General features: G+C 38.9%; 1 protein-coding gene across 4 annotated transcripts in view; it reads left to right on the top strand.

Moving 5' to 3' along the window:
• The first annotated feature begins 227 nt into the window (after positions 1-227).
• Positions 228-23,137, top strand: part of fstl5 (follistatin-like 5) — an 810,780-nt gene continuing 787,870 nt past the window's right edge. For 2 of the 4 annotated variants that reach the window (XM_069926261.1, XM_069926262.1), the window contains exon 1: positions 228-528. The gene's annotated coding sequence lies outside the window, so the exon portion shown is untranslated. Of the gene's footprint in view, positions 529-958; positions 1,027-23,137 lie in introns of those variants that run through there. The other 2 variants (XM_069926256.1, XM_069926258.1) reach the window with 2 other exon arrangements.

Raw genomic sequence — 23,137 nt, 5'->3', positions numbered from 1 at the left:
TTCAGTCTCGAAGGATGGGCGGAGAGGACTCCCGTCACCCACTTCCCCTCCCTCCTCCTCCCTCCTCCTCCAACCCCACCCCCAGCAGGAGGAGGCGAACTCCGGGGACGCCCATTGGCCGGGCCTCGATCTGGATGTAAATGAGGAGGGAGGGGTGGGGGTGGGCGCGGGCGCGCATAGCTGCGCTGGGAGCTGTTCATTCACTCAGTGCTAGTTGGGATCAAGAGGCACAGACGGACAGGCAGACAGCGAGTCGGGTGCCTCCGCCTGCCTGGCTCCATGCGCGGCTAGAGGGCAGCGGACAGCAGGCATCAGCCGACGGCTCCCCGACCCCATCACACGCACACATTTTCAAAACGGGATTATTACAACCCCTCTCTCCATTTAACACTTTCAGAGTTTTGCACTTGTGTTTATTCTCCTCTCTACGTCGGCTGATGTTGTTTTAAATTTTGAGGGACAGTTTCAGTTCGAGTCTTTCTCGGTTTATTTCGAGGTGTAACTGCAACAGCGCGGAAATTACAACAGGTAAGATACATCATCTATTTGGATAAGGGGGAAACTATCGAAGGGTGTGTTTGCTCGTGAACTGCTACATTTTCGTGATGTCTTTGTAAGTATTGTAACCAGGCCTACAGAATTCCAAAGGAATGAAAGAAGCCAGCGTTGAAAATAAACAATAGATCCTGATGCATCTGTAAGGAGATAATAGATTTGGACCGGGTAGGAGTTCAAATGAAAACACAGTTTGTAACTACTGAGAAAATAGCCTGCAAGTCACTAGGGAAAGTGTCGGGAGACAGTGCTGAACATTTGAACAAGCAATGCCGTTGATCGGTGAGAAATCTGAGCCTGTCACGTTGTGCCGGAGTTGAGATAAACTTGCTGGAGCTTAATCTGGACAATTGGCGCGGTGTCAGGTTGAGTCAGAATGTGCTCAGATGAAATCCAGGGTTTGCCGGAGTGAGCATTTCCAACACCAATTTCAGATCCTGTGTTCGTCGGACGAGATGCAAATTCTGCAAGGTATTTTAAGGCATATAATGGGCTTGATCTCCTTGCAGCCTGCAAGGTATCCGAGTCAACGTTGTTATTGAAGAAAACTCGAGGAAATTCCTTTTGGGTTTTTTTTTTTGCCTTAATGAATCTGTGAGTAAAATTGCCCCAACTTGCATCGCTTTGTAAACGGTTGCAAATGCAGACAGCGGCTGTATGTTGACGCAGGGCAACGCTTGGCAGCTGCGGGGAGCTTACCGTGGGATGAAGTTCAGTCTAAATTTACATATGAATCGGTTGATTTTTTTTTAACTTGACCAGGGCTTCCGAAGGAATATATTAAAACCTTTTAAGTGTGGGACTCTTCAATCTTTAATGCGATTTACTAAAATTCCAGCGACTAATCCATCTGTCTGCTACTTCGCCCCCCTTTTTAAAAAAAGGTTATTCCCATCCCTTTCACGCTGCTAGGTACCAGCGAACCTCCAAGTTATGTTTCCATTATAATTATGTAACAAAAGAAAAGTAACATTTTAAAAGTTATTCACCTATAATGTTCAAAACGTCACGTGGAGGCGATTGCACTTGAAATGCAAAGTATTAAGGGGATTTGCCTTTGGGAAGAGCATGTTTGCGAATCCAAACTGCTGAGGACAGGGATACGCTCCAGCCGGAATATTTCTGGGGCATAAACCATTTGCTTTTGTTTAAGTGAACATTTAGGGATCGACTTTTTGTTTTATTTTGTGAAAGCCGTGTAAAAACCCAATTGATGTCGAATCTGTACCACAGGCTAGTTTGTAGTGATGGATCTTGCGTGTGAATGCGTGAATTACGTGTATCAATGGGCTGCGGGGGATTCTTACTGGCGACCGCCCGTCTTGTTTTATTTAACGGATGACCAAAATTATGAAGTTAAACCAACCAGTTTGTCCATGGAGCATCTGTCATGTAGAGTTTGAATTATTTGGCGTGGTCGCAGATTGACATTTTGTACGTAGACCATTCTGGTGATTTTATTATAACACAATTTAAATACAATTAAGTGTGAACAGAGCATACCGGTAAAGCTCAGCAGTCCTGGCAGCATCTAGGGAGAGAGATTTTGATAGATTCAGTTCAATATCGTTTCATCACTTCTAAAAATCCCTGGATGTAACAGGTTTTAAACGAGTAGTGAGAGCAGACAAGGCAGCGAGGTTCAATGACAGAAAGGGCTAATGATGCAATGCAAGATGTGGTGGTATTTGAAACAATGTAGGGATCCAAAGAAGCCAGAGAATCAACATCAGTCGTTCTCTGCACGTTGTCCAAAAATACAATAGGAGCAATGACCATCGCCTGAAATGTGCTGGATTCCGCGTTGATTCCAGAAAGTTACACAAACCCTGAATGTGGAATGTATTTCATGCTTTCATATTTTAAATTGAATTTCATTGGTAGATGGAGAAGTCAGACTATGAGGAGGCAAAAAATTAAAATGGAAATGACTCACTTCAACAATGGGACCGTTCATTATAACAAATACCCAATTTGCATTTGGTTTTCCCAGTGTGGGGGCGACAATGTGCTGAATGCAGCACGTTGCGATGAAATAAAAGAAGCATTCTTTGAATTAAAACAATGCTTGAAAAGAGAGATGCGGGGATTTGAAAGAGTCAGAGGTACCTTTCCCATGTTTGGCTCAGGAAAGAGAGGGGCAGTTGAGCAAGTTAGAAAAGTGACATCGGTCTTCTCAGAATACTGGAAAGAGTGCAAATAATAAATGAACAAAAGCAGCGGTACATTTCAGTGAAAGGAAATCATAGTGGAAATGCCAATTCATATTTACATAGCCTTAGGGTTATCGTCCATCTTGATCACCAAGCACTCATTTTTGCACTAATCCGACCCTAACCCATGTTATTCTCCTCATGCTGCCATCATCTCCTTCTACTCACCAACAGGCCAACAATCGCAGCGGTCAACTTGCTAGTCAGGGGAGGTCATTGGAGCACCGGGAGAAACAATGCATGGTGGCAAGAAGAACATGCAAACTCTGCGCAGATAATACCAGAAGTCAGGATTGAACTGAGTTACCAGACCTGTGAGACAGCATTTGTGTGCAGCAGCTATTTAATTTGGCTTCACTGGTGAACCAAACACTTCCTATATTTTTGTTCGGATGCCTGCCGACATTTCTCCAGACTACCGTGAAACATCAGTGATTTATTTTGACCTTTTCTACATAAAGGCCAGTTCTCCATTATTTTTACTTCTGTTCTTGGTGTGTCTATGGTTTCATTCTATTCAGTACTTGTGAAAAGTTTAAAACTAAAGAGAATATCCAAGAGAACATAAACTGCAGTGGAATGATTCATTCACAACTTATTTACTTATTGAGAAAAGCTGATTATTTAATTGAGGTTCTGTGAAAATTTCTGAGTAGTGGAAATAATATGAAAAATAGTTGTAAATAAAATTGGATGAATGTTTTGCACGGGGGGGGGGGTCTATTGATATTATTTTTGAAATGAGTAAAATACATAACAGTTGAGGTGAATTGCATTCTCAATCATCAGTTGTGATAATTGGAAAAACAAGAGGGCTAATGATGAAAATTGAAACAAAAGTGAAGTTCAAGTTTGGAGAACAGATATTGTCAGAAAAAAATGCACATACAGTACTTCGTGGTTTGATTATTCCCAATTGATTCCATGGTTTGCATTAGTATTATCTTTTGTTACACAAAACTTTGTGATCATAGAAATTACTGAGTGTGCTACGTCACGTTCTGATAGGAGAGAATTTTACTGAAACAAAGTATAACAGAAGTGTGACAGAAAGAAACAAATCCTGCACAATCATTGCTCTCTCCTCTGTATACATTTACTGACTCCAAAGAAGGATAATGGTGATCCACAGCCTTCTTCTTCGGTGATTAAAAGTAATACAGTGCCAGAAGCTGAAGGCACTGGTGCATATTCAAGGTCGCTTTTGTAATGTGTGGAACAAGGGCATGATTTCTCATATTATTCAATTTGAACATGAAAAACAAAGTAACAGGAATGAGAGGAAACAGGAGTAGAAATAATAAAGAACTGGGAGTAATAATCCATGTGGAGTTTTATGCATTATTATTTATGATGCATATTTAATATATTATTCTGAAAGTTGCCTTTAGCATCTATTCACAAATACATGTTTAACTATATGTCTGTTGATGCTTTTGGGAATGCTTTCAGGTTTACTCTCTACTAATGTAATTTCTGTATTATTGGTCAATAATAATATAAATACATGGTAATAAAACACAACTATTTAATCAATTGAAATGATCATTGCAAAGTACAGTGCAGAGCTCATGCAATTTAAATGGTTTGTATAATTATAACAATGAGAAAGCAGCCACAAATGAAAGCTAATGGAAAAGATTACATAATATTGTAAGTGACATTTTAGAAGCTCAGACACTTTTCATAATAGGTACTTGAGGAAAAATTCAATGGAAATATCAGAATTTAGTATTGCCTTTAAATTGATCTGGATCCAGACAATTTTTGTTCAGTTTTTTTTTGTGCCACTAGGTATCTCAAAAGTATATCATCTTTTATAACTTGATGCATGGTGATATTTATCTACATGGATTGATTATCCAATCTTATAGTTTATTGAGGATAAACTAAACTTCTAACAGGCATCATTTGTCAGAAATAAATGCTTAAGGCATCTGTTGCAAAATGTTTTCTCCAATTTTTGTTGAAGAAAGACAGCAACAAAGTCATAATTGTAAATTAGATTTTATATATTTTTCAGTGACTTAATAACATTTCAAAAAAAGTTCTGATAATTTGATGATAGATCAGTATTATGACAATAAACTAACTTGTTAATTTATCTATCTAAGAAAATACTTCAGAACCGAGAGATGAGGTTTGCTTAAAGTCTTAAGCTAAATGCTTGCTGATTTAAAGGTTAGAATATTTAACCGTAAAAGGCAGAGATCCAGCAGCCAACAGTTTGTGTGTGTGAAATCTCTGGAGATTGTTGAAAGCTGTGGTAACAAGATCAATTAACGACTACAAGAATGGTATTGATGTGAAGTGTGTGGTCTCATGTGCTGACCTATGGATTAATGGATGTAGTGAATATAGTGATTGTAATAGCTGCAATACACTTGAAAACAGCCATCATATTTACTAAAGCTATTACTGAATATTTTACACCAGCAAATTATAAAATATTGAAATATTTCTCTGTGCCATGAAGAAAATCATTCAATAAACTGTGTTGAATTCCTGTTGTTTGATTATGTATGGGCTGTGTTTCAAATCCTGTAAAATGAAATCTGCTGAAATTAGGGTGTTGTACATAGGTGTTTCAATGCTTAATCTTTTCATTTTAACCCTTTGGACTTTGGCCATTTTCAACTTTTCATAATATGGATCCATGGGTAAAATAGGGTACAAACCACTTTTGGAAAAGGGAGGCACTTGTGCATGTTGGTAGTCCCCGAAAACGGACACTGAGTTCAAAGAGTTAAATAATTTGGTTTCTATTGTAACAGAGGCACTGTTGCATCTATTTTCAATGGATTTTGTTTCCAATGGATTTAAATTTTAAACTTTAAATTTCCCAATAACAGGCCATTTTGACCCATGAGTCTGTGCCGCCCAATTTAAAACCAATTAACCTACGTTTTGAATGGTGGGAGGAAACCGGGGCCCCCAGGAAAACCCACACAGACACATGGAGACATGTACAAACTTCTTACAGAACAGTATGGGATTCAAAACCAGTCCTGATCGCTGGCCCTGTAAAGGCGTTGCACTAAACGCTATGCCAATGTTTTTCCTGTACTTCAGGTACAAATGTTTAGAGATAATATAAGTATTGCACTCCTCAGCAGCAATTGGGAGGCACACAAATGAATGGGTTAAGTTTAACACAAAATTTATTAACAAACTAACAATAATAGAATTAACCCACTAAACACCCAAACAACAAACTTAATGGAAACCTTATGTCAACAACAGACAGTCAATACAGCGTATGTGATGAAAAACCAAGACAATTACAGTCCAGAACAAAATCCTCATGTCAGTCATGTCAAAGATGGAACAGCTTACAGATCTGGTCTCCAGGTTTGGGTTTGTCTTTTAGTTTGAGGCTATATCCAAATGACGGTGGTGCCTATAGTGTTTCAATCCTGTCAGCCAACACAAGACTGCCTTGAGGTTCGAATGTCGCCACAACCACCCTTTACTTTCGTTAACTGGGAATTTTCACAGTGACCTCCTAGTCACCACATGAGGTTCATGCCTCTGAAGCCCTCTTTAGGGTTAACAAGTGACCTACTGTCACACAAGTCCTCTTCTTTGGACACCTTGGCTTGAGTGGTCCTGTGACTCCTGCCACATGAAGTCCTCCTCTTGAAAGAGTTCCCCAAACTGCTGTCAGAACAACAGTGCTGACACCGATGGATAAAGTAGCTCAGTCTTCCTTTCGCCACTGAAACTAGTGGGTGAGCACACTGACATACAGCTCCAGACAGCAGTGCTAGCACCCATGAACAAAGCAACTCAGGGTGTGGTTTGCTGAAGCTGCTGGGGACTCTCTGATGGTCGGCAGTCCAATCCACTGACCATTCTCTTGAAAATCAGTGCGCTGGGCTTTTTAAATTGCTCAGCGCATGCCTCCAGCTCTCCCCATTGGTGGAGAAATTAAAAGCTGCAGGCTCACTCTCCTGCAAGCCCATGGACTTCCAGCACATGGTTCCCATGCTTTGACAGCTGTCAAACTTCCCTAGCGGTAGCCCAGTGCTACCACAGCACCTAGTATCTGTCAAGTTCCCCGCGATAGGTTCAGTCCTGTCCTCAGTCAAAAATAAAATTGTCCAAGGTCCATAAGGGTAATTTTTCTACAATAATTTGACTGACAAAATTTTCATATTATTTTTGCTTTTATAGTTCCTAGTACAGTGAGAAAGATCTTCTGCCAACAGGTTATTTCAAATATTTGTACACCAGTGTAAAGAGAACAATTTGTGGAGTATAATATTACAATGGATAGGAAGATCATTTAGCATCAAGTAAGGACAGCATGATAGCATTGTTACACGGTTCATTCAGCAGCCTCTTGGCTGCAGGGAAGTATCTGTCTTCAAGACTGCTGGTGCTATAGAACCACTAGCAGAACTGATAAGAACAGAAAATAAAATAAGAGGGACAAAAATAAAAGAGAAGAAATATAAAATCAGTCTATTTTCAGATGACGTTATAATATACTTAACAGAACCAGAAATATCAATAAAAGAATTACATAAGAAATTGAAGGACTATGGAGAAGTATCGGGGTACAAGATCAATGCAAATAAAAGTGAAGCAATGCCAATCAATAATGGGGATTTCACAAAGTTTAAGAAAGAATCACCATTTAGATGGCAAACACAAGCAATTCGATGCCTAGGTATTCAACTAAATAATAATCTTGGCCATCTATATAAACTAAATTATCTGCCATTAATGAAAAAAATTACAAGATGACTTAGAGCACTGGAAAGACTTACCACTAACACTGATAAGAAGGATAAACTGTATTAAAATGAACATCTTCCCAAGGATACAATACCTATTTCAATCATTACCAATTCACCTAACAGACAAATTCAAGGAGCTAAAGAAAATAATAAGGAAATTCTTATGGAAAGGGGGGGAAACCAAGGATAGCACTAGATAAATTTACAGAATGGTACAAACAAGGAGGCTTACAACTATCAAACTTTAAGAATTATTATAGAGCAGCTCAATTAAGATACCTATCAGATTTTTATCAAACAAGGGAAAAACTAGATTGGACCAGATTAGATCTAGATAAAATAGGGGAGAAGATACCTGAACATATACTATATAAGTGGGATGAAAAATTGGTGCAACGTAGGAATTCACCAGTATTGCACCATCTGCTCAACATTTGGAAGAAGATTCACGTAGAAAGGAATAAAATAAATTATCAACTACCAAAATTAATATTGACACAAATCAACTAATCCCTTCCACAATAAATAACCTTTCCTTTAGAGATTGGGAGAGAAAAGGGATCAAAAGAATAGAAAATTGTTTTTCGGGAAATAAATTATTATCTTTTGAACAAATGAAGGACAAATATAATATAACTCACGATACAATGTTTGCATACCACCAACTGAAAACCTACTTGAAGGACAAATTGGGAAACAGTCTGAGGTTACCAGAAGGAAGCAATGTTGAATATGTGATTACAGACACAATGATAATTAAAAAGTTTATAACAAACATGTACATCAAACTGCAAGAAAAGGAGAATGAGGAAATAAGCTGTAAACCTAAACAAAAATGGGAACAAGATCTAAACATAAAGATAAAGAATGAAACATGGGAAAAGCTATGCTCCGGAACTATGATAAATACAATAAACACGAGGTTTCGCATGATACAATATAATTGGTTACATAGGCTGTACATCACACCCCAAAAGTTAAATAAATGGGACCCAACAGTATCAGACAGATGTTTTTGCCGTAAGAAGGAAACAGGAACAACAGTACATGCAATTTGGGCATGTGAGAAAGTGAAAAAATTTTGGGAAGATCTAAACCAGGTATTAAATAAAATCACAAAAAGCAATATACCAAAAAACCCAGAGATCTTCCTTCTAAGTAATGTAAGAAATAAAGAATTTAGACTTGATTTGGATGGAGCACAAAAAAGATTTATTATGATAGCCCTAGCTGTAGCAAAAAAATGTATTATGTCAACCTGGAAATTAGAAGACAACTTGAGAATACAACAATGGTACATAGAAATAAATAAATGTATTCCATTAGAAAAAATAACATATAATTTAAGAAATAACATCACAATATTGGAACAAATATGGGAACTGTACATGGAACACAATAGAGAAATCCTACCACGGACCTCCACCACCTAAAATGACAGAAGGAGAAGACAACAAAATGAACTGACTCAGTATATAAAAGTAAAAGATAAAAATTTCTGTTTATTTTTATTAAGTGATGATATTGTTTAACGCATTTAATGTATCTTATAGATTGAACTTTGAATAAATGGGAAAGGGGTGAGGGAGGGAGGGGGAAAAATGGGAGAAAATGACACTGTATATATTCAAGAGAAAAAATGTCTGTATGTATTTTGGTCAGTATGGTTTATAGTGTGAAAAATAAAAAAATTTAAAAAAAAGACTGCTGGTGCACCCTTTCAATGAAGCCTTTTCCCAAATATGATGAGGGACATGAAAGTGTGTCCATGTTGTGATGGGTCTTTTGGAATGTTGGTTGCCTGTAATCTTTTGTTTTCCAGCTTAAACCAAGTTTATTATCATGTGATTATATATATACAACCCAACAAAACAGCATCTCTCTCGACCATGGCACACATACAAAAAATTACACAGTACATAATGATTACAAACAAAATCACTATATATATATATATATATATATATAATTATTTGGAATGGGGGGGAGAGAAACAACAAAACTGGAAGAAAAGAAAACTACATACTAGTCAGAGTGTAAATAACAGGATAGTGGTGTAGGAGGGAATGATTCAGATTTTTGTATCTTTGGAAACATTTGTGGAGGAGGTGGGATCAGTGCAAACAAGGTTATCTATTTCTGGACAGGATGAGAATTAAGGTTCTCGGGACGATATTTTGGAATGCTGTTGAGAAAAGTTTAAACCGATATGGTAGGGAATTGCGAATCCATGTGAAAGAACATGGGGAAGTAAAATAGACAGAAACAGAAGTTTGAAAAGAGAAAACTAGAAGAGGAGGACAGAAAAATTAAAATGCAAGAGACAAAAAAGAGCTACATTGACTTTTTGCAATCTAGTTGCATTGGGTGTCGGTGCAATTTATCGGAACACCTGTAGCATTCAGAGCAAGGCTAATGAGATTTTGGCACAAATCAATACAAAAATGTTTGGTTTAGTGGCCATTAAATTAAATTAAAAAGTAATAACAAAGACAAATAAATAGATATTAAATATTCATTTACCATAGTGCAAGACAAATAAGAGGTGTTTAAAATAATGCTGACAGAGCAGTCCATGATTAGTGAAACTGTTCTTGAACCTAGGTGTACTGTTCTTCAGGCTTCTGAACATTTCCTGTTCTGACTATCAACACAGATGCACCCCAAGGATAGGTCCTTACCCATTGCTATACCAAATATATAGTCATGACTGAGTGGCCAGGCACAATTCCAATAATATCTACAAATTTGTTAATGGCAGAATCACAAACAGCAATGAGGCAGTGTATAGGAGGGAAATAGATCAGCTCATTGAGGGTTGTCATACCAACAACCTTGTCCTCCATGTGAGAAAAACCAAGGAGATGATTGTGGACTTCAGGAGGAAGGCAGAACCACATGAACCAGACCTCATCAAGGGGTCAGTAGTGGAGAGGGTTAAAAACTTCAAATTCCTGGGTGTCAACATCTCCGAGGATCTCACCTGGAGCCTCCACGTCGATGCAATCATGAAGAAGGCTCACCAGCAGCTATACTTAGTGAGGTCTTTGAGGAGATTCAGTATGTAACCGAAAACTCTCAAACATCTAAAAGAGCACCGTGGAGTGGATTCTGGCTGGTTGAATACTGTCTCATACGAAGATGTTAATGCTCAGGGCAAGAGAAAGCTCCAGAGTATTGTTAACTTGGCCTGTGACATCACAGGCACCAGACTTCACTCAATCGATGACATCTACGAGAGGCAGTGTCTTAAGAAAGCAACCTCTATCCTCCAGAATCCCCACCACCCAGGCCATACCCTCTACACTCTGCTATCATCAGGGAGTGGGGGGGTGCTAGGGGGGTGGGGGGGGGGAAGGTACAGGAGCCTAAAGGTGTGCAATCAGTGGCAGAAGAAGAGGTTCTTCTCCGCTGCCGTCAGATTTCTGAATGATCAATGAAGCAAAGACTCTGCTTTACTTTGACTATTTTTATTGGTTTTTGTAAGGTGGTTTATATGAATGTTGGCACTTTGATGAAGCTGAAAAACAATACTTTTCATTACTCGTTCATGACATAAATCCTGATTCTGTTTCTACTTAAAAGTAGCAGTGAGAAGATGTTGTGATGAGGGTGATGGGGGTCCTTTAAGATACCAGCTCCCTTCTTCAGGCAGCCTCTCATCACAGACATGTCTTGTCTGGATGGGAGGTCAGAGCCTATGTTTGCTACCTTCTACAGCATTGTGAGTTCCTCCATTCAAATTACCAAACCAGGTGGTGATGCAACCAGTTAGTATACTTCCAGAGTACACCTCTAGAAATTGGATAGAGTATTCAATTACATGCAAAATCTTGGATTTCTTAGAAAGTATGTGACTTTCCTGTGACTGCCTCATTGTGCAGGCTCCAGGAGAGGTCTTCTGAAATATGGGCTTCCATGAACTTGAAGCCTCTTGACCTCGTCATGAAAACAGGTGCCTTGCTCTTCCCTTCCTAAAATCCACAAAAAGCTCCTTGGCCTTGGTGATGCTGAGAGCAAGATTGTTGTTCTGTCATCACCCAGCTAGATTCTCGATCCCTATCCTGTTTCCTGACTAATTATTTCCAGATATTTGGCTAACAGCAGGGCTGTTGTCAGCGAATGTATAAATTGCTTTGGAGCCAAAGTTGTTTATGTAGTCATGAGTGTAGAGCAGTGGTTCTCAACCTTTTTTCTTTCACTCACATACTACTTTAAGTAATCCCTATACCATCGGTGCTCTGTGATTAGTAAATGATTGTTTAAGGTGGTATGTGAGTGGGAAGGGAAAGTTGAGAATCATTGCTCTAAACCCAATTGTTACTGAAATATTTTGCTTGAGAAAAATGATCATTGGTCCATTTCCTTTGGAGTTATGAAACCGTGCACATAACGAGCCAATCAGGTACAATTAAAAAAGTGGATTTCAAACTTTTTCTTTCTACCAACATACCACCTTAAGCAATCCTTTACTAATCACAGATCACCTATGGCATAGGGAATACTTAAAGTGGTATATTAGTCAAAAGAAAAAGGTTGAAAACCACAGGTGTAGAGGAAATAGCAAATGTACAGCCTTGGGCTTTCTCTGGGTTGATCACCAGTGAGGAGGAGGTGAAGTTGCCAAACCTCAATGATTGGGTTCAGATGAAAAGTTGGCTAATGTATTCATGGAACACGGGCCAAATGGTTAGACAGTTGAGGAAAAGTACAGGACTTTCAAAATTATTTTTCACAATGCTTAAATTTACAAGTGTATTCCAGTTCAAAATAAGGACCAAGGCTATGGATAACTAAGAAAATAAAGAGAGGTGTCAAATTAAAAGTTAATGCATTCAAAGTAGCAAAGAGTAATGGGAAACTGGAGGTTTTGTGAAAACTTTAAATAGCTGCAAAAAAAATACTCAGAAAATAATAAAGTAAGGAAAGTTAGATCATGAAAATAAACTAGCACAGAATATAAAAACGGTAAAAGTTTTTTCCGAATATATAAAACAGAAAAGCGTGGCTAATGTAAGTATGGAAAATGTAATAATGGGAAATGCAAAAGTGGCAGAGGCCTTGAACAATGATTTTGTTTCAGTCTTCACGATTAGAAGACCCGGGATAAGATTCCAAAAATTGATGTTAAGGAGGAAATGGGGAAGAGAACCTTGATACAACAGCTAACACTAAAGAAATGGTGTTGGGTAAAAAGGTAGGCCTAAAGGTATTTAAGTCCCCTGGTCATGTGGGACAACACCACTGTGTACTGAAAGAAATGGTGAAAGTTCTAGCAGATGGGTTTGTAGAAATTGACCACATCCTCTTAATTTTGGCAAGTCCCACCAAGTGGATTGGAAGATAGCCAATGTAACTTCACTGTTTTAAAAAAATAAGTTAGGTAAAAGGCAGGTAAATAGACATGTTATCTTAATGGCTATAGGAAATGCTTGAAGCAATCATTAAGGAAGAAACAGCAAGACTTGTGGATAAAAAAAATCCATTAGGCAGTTGCAGCATGGATTTGAGGAGGTCACGTTTAAATAATTTATTGGAGTTCTTTGAAGAGGGAATCAATGCAGTGGATGGAGGGGAGTAGCTGGATGTGGAATACTTAAATATCCAGAAATTATTCAATAAGGTTTTGCACAAAATACTTCTGCATAATAGAAGGATGCACAGAGTTGAGGGTAATATGTTGGCATAGATTTGTTAACGAATAAAAGGCAGAGAGTTAAGCATTTCTCTGGTTGGCAATCGTTATTGGTGCTACAGGGATCAGTGCAGGGTCTGCAGATGTTTACAATATACATAAATAATTTGGATGTGGCAACCCAGTGTAGCATATCCAAGTTTGTTGATGACATTAAATTGAGAAGGAAAGAAAATTGTAGAGAGAGTGAGAGAGTCACTGAGAACCTGCAGTATGATATAAGTGAGTTGGCAAGGGTCTGGCAGATGGAGCACAAAGTTGGTAAATGTGAGGATCTGGATTTTGGAAAGTAAAATAGTAGATTGGATGATTATTTAAATGGTGAAAAACTGCAGCGTGTTGTTGGGTTGAGAGACCAGGGAGTGCTTGTACATTCATCTCAAAAATGTTAGTTTGCAGGTACAGCTGTTAATCAAGAAGGCAAATGGAATTTTGGACTTCATTGCTGGAGGGGTTGAATTTAAGAGTAGGGAGGTTCTACTGCACTAGTACAGGATACATGAAGCTTCAGTTGGAATACTATTTGCAATTCTAGTCTCCTTACTTGAGAAAGGATACACTGGCTTTGGAGGTGGTGCAGAGGAGATTCACCTGAATCCAGAAATGAAGAGGTTAGTAAGGAAAACGTGAGTATCTTAGGACACTGTTCATTAGAGTTTTGAAGGATGAGGTGGAATTCTATTAAATTATGAAAGGAATAGATAAAGATAAAAGCATGGAGGTTGTTTCCAAAGGCAAGTCAGATATGAAATAGGGTCAAGATTAAGGGGAGTAAATTTAAGACAGATAAAAAGGAACTACATCACTCAAAGAGTAATTAATATGTGAAATTAACTGCCCAAGGAATCAGTCTGGAATTCTTGTCCCATTACCACACTGACCACATGAGGAATTTCTGTCTGTGGTGATACTTTGTTGTTCCATGAGATCCAGAGCCTTCTATGGCTTAACTGGACAGTTCTTGTACTTCAAGGGAATATCTAAGTCCATCATCTCTTCACACAGCATAATTCAGACTCGTTTTCCTCTGAGTGAAAAATAGAAGTTCACACTTAGAGTCCTTCTGAACTTCCCGTCTCTGATCTTAAACCGATAGTCTCCTGTCTTAGATATTGCTATCTTGGCCAGAGGATTTCCTGAGCTTCCTCTTCTCCAAGGAAAATAAATACAATGCAATCTCTCCTTTTACTGACATGTTCCAAACTAGGCAACATCCTGGAGAATTTACATCCTTCCAATAGTGACATTGCCAGAACAGTACATAGTGCTACAGGTGAGTCTAACTAATGTTTTGTAAGGCTGTAACATGACATCCCAGCTCTTGTATTGTGAGCCATGGCCAGTAAGGCAACCAGCTTATCTGCGCCTGTATCTACTTGCAGGGTATCACTTGCATGCCAAGATCCTTTTATTCATAAAGGATCTCTCGATCCTACCAATTATTGTGTATAGACTCGATTCATGGCCCTGTACCTGAAATGTTGACTGACCATTTCTATTCATGGATGCTGCCTGACCTTCTGAGTTGCACCAGCAGCAACTGTTTTCTCAAGGTTCTAGCATCTACAGTTTTAGTGGTTTCTTTTATTTCCTGTGTTTATTGTTCTCTTATTTGAACGTCCCCAAAATGTACCACTTTGCACTTGCCAGGATCCAATTCTATTTGCCATTGCTCCACTTAACAGCAGCCGAACTATAAAATGCTGAACGCATATAAAACTTCTACTAATTGATTACAAACGTAAATATGTCATCGTGAAATAAATAAAGCATTAAACATAACCAAAGTTACTCTTTAAATGAAAGTCAAATAAATGGGGCAGTGTAGAGCTCGCCGAAAGAACCAAAGACTTTTATTAGCAAAAGACAGGAGCTCTTCACAGGTGGCCGACCAGTCCGGAATGATCCGACCTGGCTAGGGACACAACCCTTTAAGGCCCAGACAGTAGGCGTGGCTAAGCTCTCAGCCAATCGCTGTAAGCACAGTCATTACATATATCTAGATACTGTAACTATACACATTGGTGATAGGTCTGTACTATCACAGGCAGGTAGCTACAGAGCAATGAACAAGCTGGCCTTATTTTCCAATCCAGTAACCATTACTGTCTCTAATGCTGCAGTGTGGCCTGTTGGAATTAACAGTTTATTTTTCTGTGATGCCTTTGTTCTTAAGGTTGGTAGGCCTAATATGATCAATACTTTTCTGTCCTTCTACCTTTTGTTCACAGACATTAGCACACTCTTCACAGACAAAATGTATCTTTATTTATTTACTGCTTATTTTCCCCAGTATTTGAGCACCACAATGCCTTTGGCTTTCATCTTGGTTTTATTTTGTGATTTAGTGCTTTGTCTTCCCACTCACATTTTTTTTTTCGTATTAGGTTTTGCCTTTCACTAGTCCATATCTGTTGATTACTTTAAACCTGAGAAGATGCCACATGACACAATTAGAATAAATCCAGTTAAAGAAATATACTCAGTATTATGTTGGCAGTGTATATCGGTTTAACTTTTACTGTGCAAAGAATGATCTTTGTACTGAAGCTGCAGGAGAGCCTTTTTCATCACCTCAGGACTATGCTGACTTCATGGGGTCCCTTTCTCCCAACAATCACCAGCTCTGCACAACTTGGAATCATACAAGTTGAATTAGTATGAAAATGAAACCTTAGTACCAAAAACGAAAGATATATCCACTCCAATGCCTGTCCATCACTGACATTCCCCCTTTCTTCCACCCATGACCTTCCCCACCTTCTCTGATACTTAGATTAATTTGCTTTCTCTCTTTTCCAGTTTGATGAAAGGTCTTTGACCTGAAACATGCACACTTTCCCTTTCTACAGATGCTACATGACTGGCTTAATTCTTCTAGTTCTTCTGTTTTTGCTTCATATTTCTGCAATTTTATTAATTTTAGACATTTATTTATTTAAAATTGGGACATCCAAGCGAGCTAGTCACCAAAGCTAATTGAGATTTTGGGATCCATCTGAATTGAGGTAGGATTTACAAGCCTCAGCAGGTCACTGGTTCACCGGAGCTCCTTGCAGACTTCTTATCAGCCGTCAGGCAAGTCTACTATGCAATTTCTCCCTCCTGAAAACTTTGCTTAAATTATCTAATCAATGTGACAGTCACTGATAAGATCTGGAATTATTGTTAATTCCTAATTGGCTCCTGTAAATGACAAGGAACTGCATAACTACAATCTTGGTGCACTGTAATCCATTAGAGATTCAGAATTTTGATTCAGTAATGATAAAGGAATAGCAATATATTTTCAAATATAGATGTTGAGTGAAATGGAGAGAAACTTGTAGGTGGTATTGATATACCCATGAACCTGCTGTTCTTTTTCAAGGTGGCAGAGGTCATAAATTTACAAATGCTATTGAAAAATTCTTGGTGACTTATTGAAAAGCATGCTTATTTATATTACAGAGAGTAATAATGCATCATTAATGGTCAAGATTGAATATTAAAGGTGATGGATGAGGCAGCAATCATTTGGGCTGCTAGATGGAGTTTTTACAGCTGTGCTCATTCAGATGAATGGAGAGTCTTTTATTTAACTCCTGCAAAATCAGTAGATGTCAATAAAGAATTTGGAATGTCAAGAAATGAATTGGTTGTCTTAGAATGGCGATCTTCTACTGTGATATTATCCATTTCTATACAGTCTGTTGCCAACTATGACACCAGAAACTTAATAGTGAGGAATTTCATGATTGAAATGCTGTCAAAGTTATGAGGAGTTGTCAGACTCTATTCAAGGAGATTGTTATTGTTTGGTGCATCCACGGAGATACAGTTGCATGTCATTTTTTTTTGTTTATAACTGAATATTGTCTTGGTCTTCCAGAGAGGTTAATAATTTATTAGGAATTTCAAATTGATCTGAGATCATCAGACTTCTACCCATGCAGGTGAATAGTTTAACCACTTCCATCTGCAAGTTTCTCTCTGTCATGCAACATCCAGGCAACATGTAGTCTTGAAAATATATTGATATTCCTTTATAATTTTTGAGTCAGAATCCAGGAAGTAACAATACTATACTAAGGATTGCAGTGATTCCAGAAGTTAAAAGTGACCATTTGTTCCAGATCTTATGCTTGTATATTTGTGGTGATACACCACCGGCCTACTGCAGGGGGCAACCTCTGTACCTGCAGGAGTGTAAGGGGACAGGACAACACCTGGCCGGCTGCCAATCAGTCGGCCTGAATGGATCAATCCCCACCCGGTCGGGTGTCAATCACCCTCCGGGATATAAGCCTGCGCCTGCCTCCCGAGGCCTCACTCAGAGTTGCTGCAGCCACAGCCATCCTGGCTCTGTGGAAGTCTTTGTGGATTAAAGCCTGTTGTACAGTCTTTACCTTGTGTGTGTCTGGTTCTGTCCAAAAGCGCACCAATAAAGAGGTAATGGTTTCAGCTTAAGAGGATGGCTATTTTGGATTTAGTTCTACCTATGTAAGAGTGAGAATTATTAAGCTATTCTTCCTAATAAATAAAAGAGACACAAATGTTCAATATGTTAAGTTTATTGGATGCTGGATTTGATAGATTTTTAAACACTAAAATATTGGTTATGGGGCAGAAAGTGAACAATCCACACTTCAATCAGGCTTAAGAGCTGATGGATCTCTCTTGCTTCTATTTCTTAATTGTTTTCCTTTAGAAGAAAGATAATTGCTTAACTGTTTAAAAGAGATATAGCAAGGTTGATATTATTTCCAATCTCACGCAGCAAAATCTTATGATATGATCAACTTCTATCTTTTGATTCTATTCAGTTCTCCTAATCTCTGCTGATCAAATTTACCAAGGGCAGCTACTTGCGCTTTTTCTCTGGCATTGTTTTTTTTGTTCATTTTTAGGTCAAAATTGCAAGGAGATTTCTAGTCAAGTGATTCAGGCCAAGCCCTAAGTAGGCATTGACAAACAGGTAATTCTCGAGTTAGTCCCACAAAGCCAATTTCAGGAAAGACTGCTATAAAGCAAGGCTATCTCATTGCTCTGACACCATATTCAATAGTTATTGCCATAACATCTCATCTCACCTCTACCAACTACTGCAAGAGGGGTTTTGTATCACATTCATATCGTTTGGAAAAAGAGTAGCCAGGGGTACCTGCATGGGCCCCAGCTATGCCTGCCTGTTTGTGGCTTTATGAAACCATCCATGCTAAAAGCCTACACAGACAAGGGCCCTCAATTCCTCTGCTATATTGACGATTTCATTGGGGCTGCCTCATACACCCATGATGAGTTTGACAACTTCATTCACTTTGCTGCCAACTTCCACCCTGCTCTCAAACTCACCTTTCTTGATCACTCGATCGCCATCTCGGGAGACAAGTTTTCCACGGACATATTTTACAAACCAGCTAACTCCCACACTTCCGCACACCCTATACCCTGCAAGTATTCTATTCCCTTCTTGCAATTTCTCTATCTTTGCCACATCTGTCCCCAAGATGATGCCTTCCAGTCCAGATCATCTAAAATGTCTGCCTTTTTCCATAAATGTGGCTTCCCCTCCACCACCATCAACTCAGCCCCTCACCTGTATCTCCTCCATTTCCCACTCATCTGCCCTGGTCCCTTCTTCCCCCAGATGCAATAAATGGTTGAGTGCAGCTAACTCTTTTATTTTGTTTTAATGTTCTGAAAGAAAATCAAGTGTTTCATTTTTTTTGCTTTCAGAAATATTTTTGTTGGCTGACAAGGTTCTCTTAGCTTTTCATGGCTGCACTTGTTCTTATCCCAGTTCCCCACCTCACCAACCCTATTGGTAATTTGCACATACAATGTCCTCCTGCCATGTAGAAGCTTATTATTGAGAATTATTTTGCATGAAATTGAGAGCCAATTACCCACTGAGGAGAAATATAAATTTAGACATCTTGTCAATTGTCGGTGGTGTGGAATCAATGGTGAGGAGACAGGTGAGAAATTAAGAAGGTGGGAGATGAAGAGTTCAGAGGTAAGAGTCAGATACAAGGGGTAATCTGGTGGGATGAGTTCATTGGTGAAGAATTGGATGAAGAAGTCAGATGTGAGATGTGTGATTTGAGAGGTCAGTGGCAAGGTGGTCATAGATGAGGAGGTCTGAAGAGAACAGATTGTGGTTGGTGTGTCACCAATAGCTGATATGTTGGTGCTTTACCACAATCAAAATTAATTGATGTTAATCATTGTATTTTGTTTCCTGACTTGCTGAATATTTGCAATTTTTGTTCCTGAATTTTGTTTTGGTTTTTCAGGCATAAGAGCATTTAAAAAACATCATAAATAGGGCCAAGAGTAGGCCATTCAGCTTGTTGAGTCTGCACGGCCATTCAACAGCATCATCTCCATCTTCCTGCCTTTTCCCCATGTCCTTGAATTCCCCTACTTTGTAAAAATCTATCCAACCTTGCCTTTAATATATTCTCTGAGGTTGCATCCATTGCTTCAATGGGCAGTAAATTCCACAGATTCACTCCCCTCTGGATAAAGCAGTTCTTCCTCAATCTACTACCCCTAGTTCTAGTCCTCTCCCTACCAATAGGAACAACTTGCCTACCTCTATCTAATCTATGTATAAGATTAGATAGAGGTAGGCAAGATAGATAGATCTATAGAGGTAGGCAAGATTAGATAGATCTATAAGATCCCTTCTCTTGTACTCTTGACATTGTCCAACATTTACTGATGGATTCCAGTGCTGGTGCAGCTCCACTTGTAATGTCAATGATCCCATTATTTAAAAAAAATTCCCTTTAAGAGAACAAACCATCCCTAAACTAACATTTTTTTTAAATAAAGGAAGACATTTTTAAAAAAATATTAAATTTGAGCAATGAAATTTCATGGGAAAATATGGAAACATTCACTGAGAATCAGATAATATCATCAACCTCTATATCTTCTTCAACCTTTTTAACCATTCCTCATAAATTAGGCTTGACCTCTTATGACAAAGGGGCAGTATCATGCCATTCAGCCCATGGATTCTGCTCTGCCACTTAAACTGTGGCTGGTGTAATTTTTGTCTCAACTATTCTCCTGCCTTCTCCCCATGAATTTGCAGCCTTCCGCTGGAAGCTAATTTTTATTTTGAAGAGATAGTGTTCTAAAGAGTTGTACAGCAAGCTTCCTTCCATCAGTCAGAGCAATGACTATAAAAGTCAGGAATTCACTTTAAAACTTTAGGTAGGCCACATTTGGAGCATTATGTGCCATTTTGGTCACCACACTGGGAAAGGATGTCAAGGGTGCAGAAGAGGTTTACCTGTTCCTGTTGCCAGGAATGGAATGTATTCCTTATGGGGTGAGGTTAGACCAAATTGGATTGTTTACAAGAGCAGGGTCTTAGGAGCAGCTTTTGTCCTTGCCACTGCTCAAGGGAGTCTGGAGCTCCAGGGAACAGTTCAGCTGCTGAGCATGAGTAATGCACTGATTTGAGCTTGTTCCAGCCCAATGTGTTTATTTGCATTTACCATAATAACTTGCGTTTGAAAGTATCTTCAATATGATTTTGATGTCTTTGTCCTATTTTCAAGAAAAAGACCATCTATGATTTTTGTTTTGCAATTAGATTTGCCAAATCATGGTCAACTTTAATTGACATTCCTATTTACTTTTATTTATTATGTCAAATTTTAAAAGCTCAAACGTGAACTCCCTTTAATGATCACAATATGGGAGAGTGCCTTCAGATTTTATTGCCCCTGAATTTACATGCTTGGCTTGGCCAAACCATTAACATGTCAGAAATAAATGAAATTATGCCACAGAAAACATGCGCTTATAATTATTTTTAACCTGTCAGCATGAAAGAAAATGAAATGCCCTCACATTTCTTCTGGAAATTCCAATTGATCTTCAATAGTCAATGTTAAGGATGAACAAGGGTTCTTTGCACATTTAAATGAAACTCTATTTTGATTGCATTGGTTGCCATGCTCAGCTGGAAAATAAATCATATATTCCTAGTGTTGTGTGTTTTCAGTGCTACACTAACATGGATAAGACTGAATTCCCTTCTGAACTAACTTCATAAGCTATTTTTGGCAGGGGCTAGACAATGAGTTCTGACCTTGCCAATGGCAAGCACATCTTGAATTTGAAAGGAGCATGAGGGAGATACATTTCAGAGGTGTGAAATCAGCTTCTAGAGATTAGTATGCAAAGTACTTCACCATAGAGCTTTATGTTTACACACATAAGGACTTTTTATAGTGGTAAAAAAGCGAACGTAAAGGCAGATATTCTCCGCCTTCACATCGCTGAACCTACCTTGATGGCAGTTGCTGGATGAGGACTCCGATCCTTCCAGGGGGTAAGTCCCAGGAATGGAGCGTCGCTTCGCCATGCTCCATAAAGGTAATGCTGTTGAAGGTGGCTGCTTATGTCGTCAGCGGTGACCCAGGAACCACCACCAGGGCTCCCATGGTAATTTGTGCTGGGGTTAGGGCTCCCTCCTGCCACATGGAAATGTCCTCTTTCTGTTCCCTCTCTGCTAATCATTCCTTCCTGCTAATCATTCGAGCTGGGCTAGAAGGAGACAGAAAAGGGCCCTCTTCATTACCCATAATCCCCCATGCAGCTGGAACTGCTTTGTGTTTTCTAGAGGGATTCCAGCTGCATGGGGGATTATGGGTAACGAAGTTGGCCATTGCTCGGTGCATATGTTCAATCTCGCAGCGAAAGGCGGCGCTACTGCACCACATGCCCCACCTCTCTCAGCTCTTGATGTTGCTCTCCATTAAAGAAATGTTGGAGTAGCCTTATAGGCCTTCTTCATAAAAGGTATGTCTGCCTTTTTTTAAAATCCTCGATCAGCTGGCTGTAATGCGGCATCGTTCCATAAAAATTAGAGACCAAAAAGATTGCACTGGGAAAGACTGTAGCTGAGGCCCTGCAGGAACTTACAAGGCCAAAAATACAGCACGATTACAGGATTTCATAATGGCACAGAAATGCCTTTCATTGTAACATTATTCCCCAAATGTGAGTAAATTGATTTTGTCTACAACTGACCCCTACCATCCCCCCCCCCCACCCACCCCCATCATATGCAAGGTCCAAGCCAAATTATTTCATTATTCTAATATATGAAGAAAATGCTCCAAGGTCCATGTTCAATTGATGGCCATATGGTAGGATATCCCAGCTACCTGAGGACATTGATGTAGATTCTGCCTCAGATTACACTGGACATCAAATCTTTTTCAAAAGGTTTGCTTTCTGAAAAATAATTGGGGATTATATTTATGATAGGCAACTTCAAGCTGAACCCAAAGATAATTTCAGATTTGCTCTATTATGTAGGAATTTGGAGAAACACTAAATAAACTTTTATTGAATTTAGCATTGTTTAATGACATATAATATACCTCTGAGCCAGGTTGACTGCACACGTTGGACAACAAATGTGAAGAGCCCTGGACTTGTTTTGGCCACCAATTTTAGATCCAAAATTGAGCTCATAGGGTTTCTTAATAAGTTCAGTCATGCTGCATCTTTGAGCCTTGGGTGCGTCATTGCCACAAATATAATAGGATGTATTGCAGCTGTTGCAATATTGACGAGACATTTCTGTTGTATTGAATCATCCTGAAGACATAAATACTATTGCCTAAAGTAAATGTGCATTAAGATATGTTCAATCTATAATCAATGTTATGCACAGCTTCTGTATATTTGAGCTGCTTTTATAGTCTGTCTGTATCTATCCTGACAAAGCCTAAGATAACATTTGCTCTGAATGCATGCCCAGGCATGCTTGAACTGATCAAAACAGCTTGCTTTGCGGGTAATATACTTAAAATATGTTGGGAAATCACAAAAATAGGTAATATCTTTTTTTAAAAATGTAAAAATTTTCAGGTGATCAGCAGCCCAAAATCCCTGAACTACAACTAAAAGTG

This window comes from Narcine bancroftii, chromosome 3, assembly GCF_036971445.1.
Source record: "Narcine bancroftii isolate sNarBan1 chromosome 3, sNarBan1.hap1, whole genome shotgun sequence".
Lineage (NCBI taxonomy): Eukaryota > Metazoa > Chordata > Chondrichthyes > Torpediniformes > Narcinidae > Narcine > Narcine bancroftii.
The sequence above is the reverse complement of the archived record's forward strand: the minus strand, read 5'-3'. Positions and strand labels throughout refer to the sequence as shown.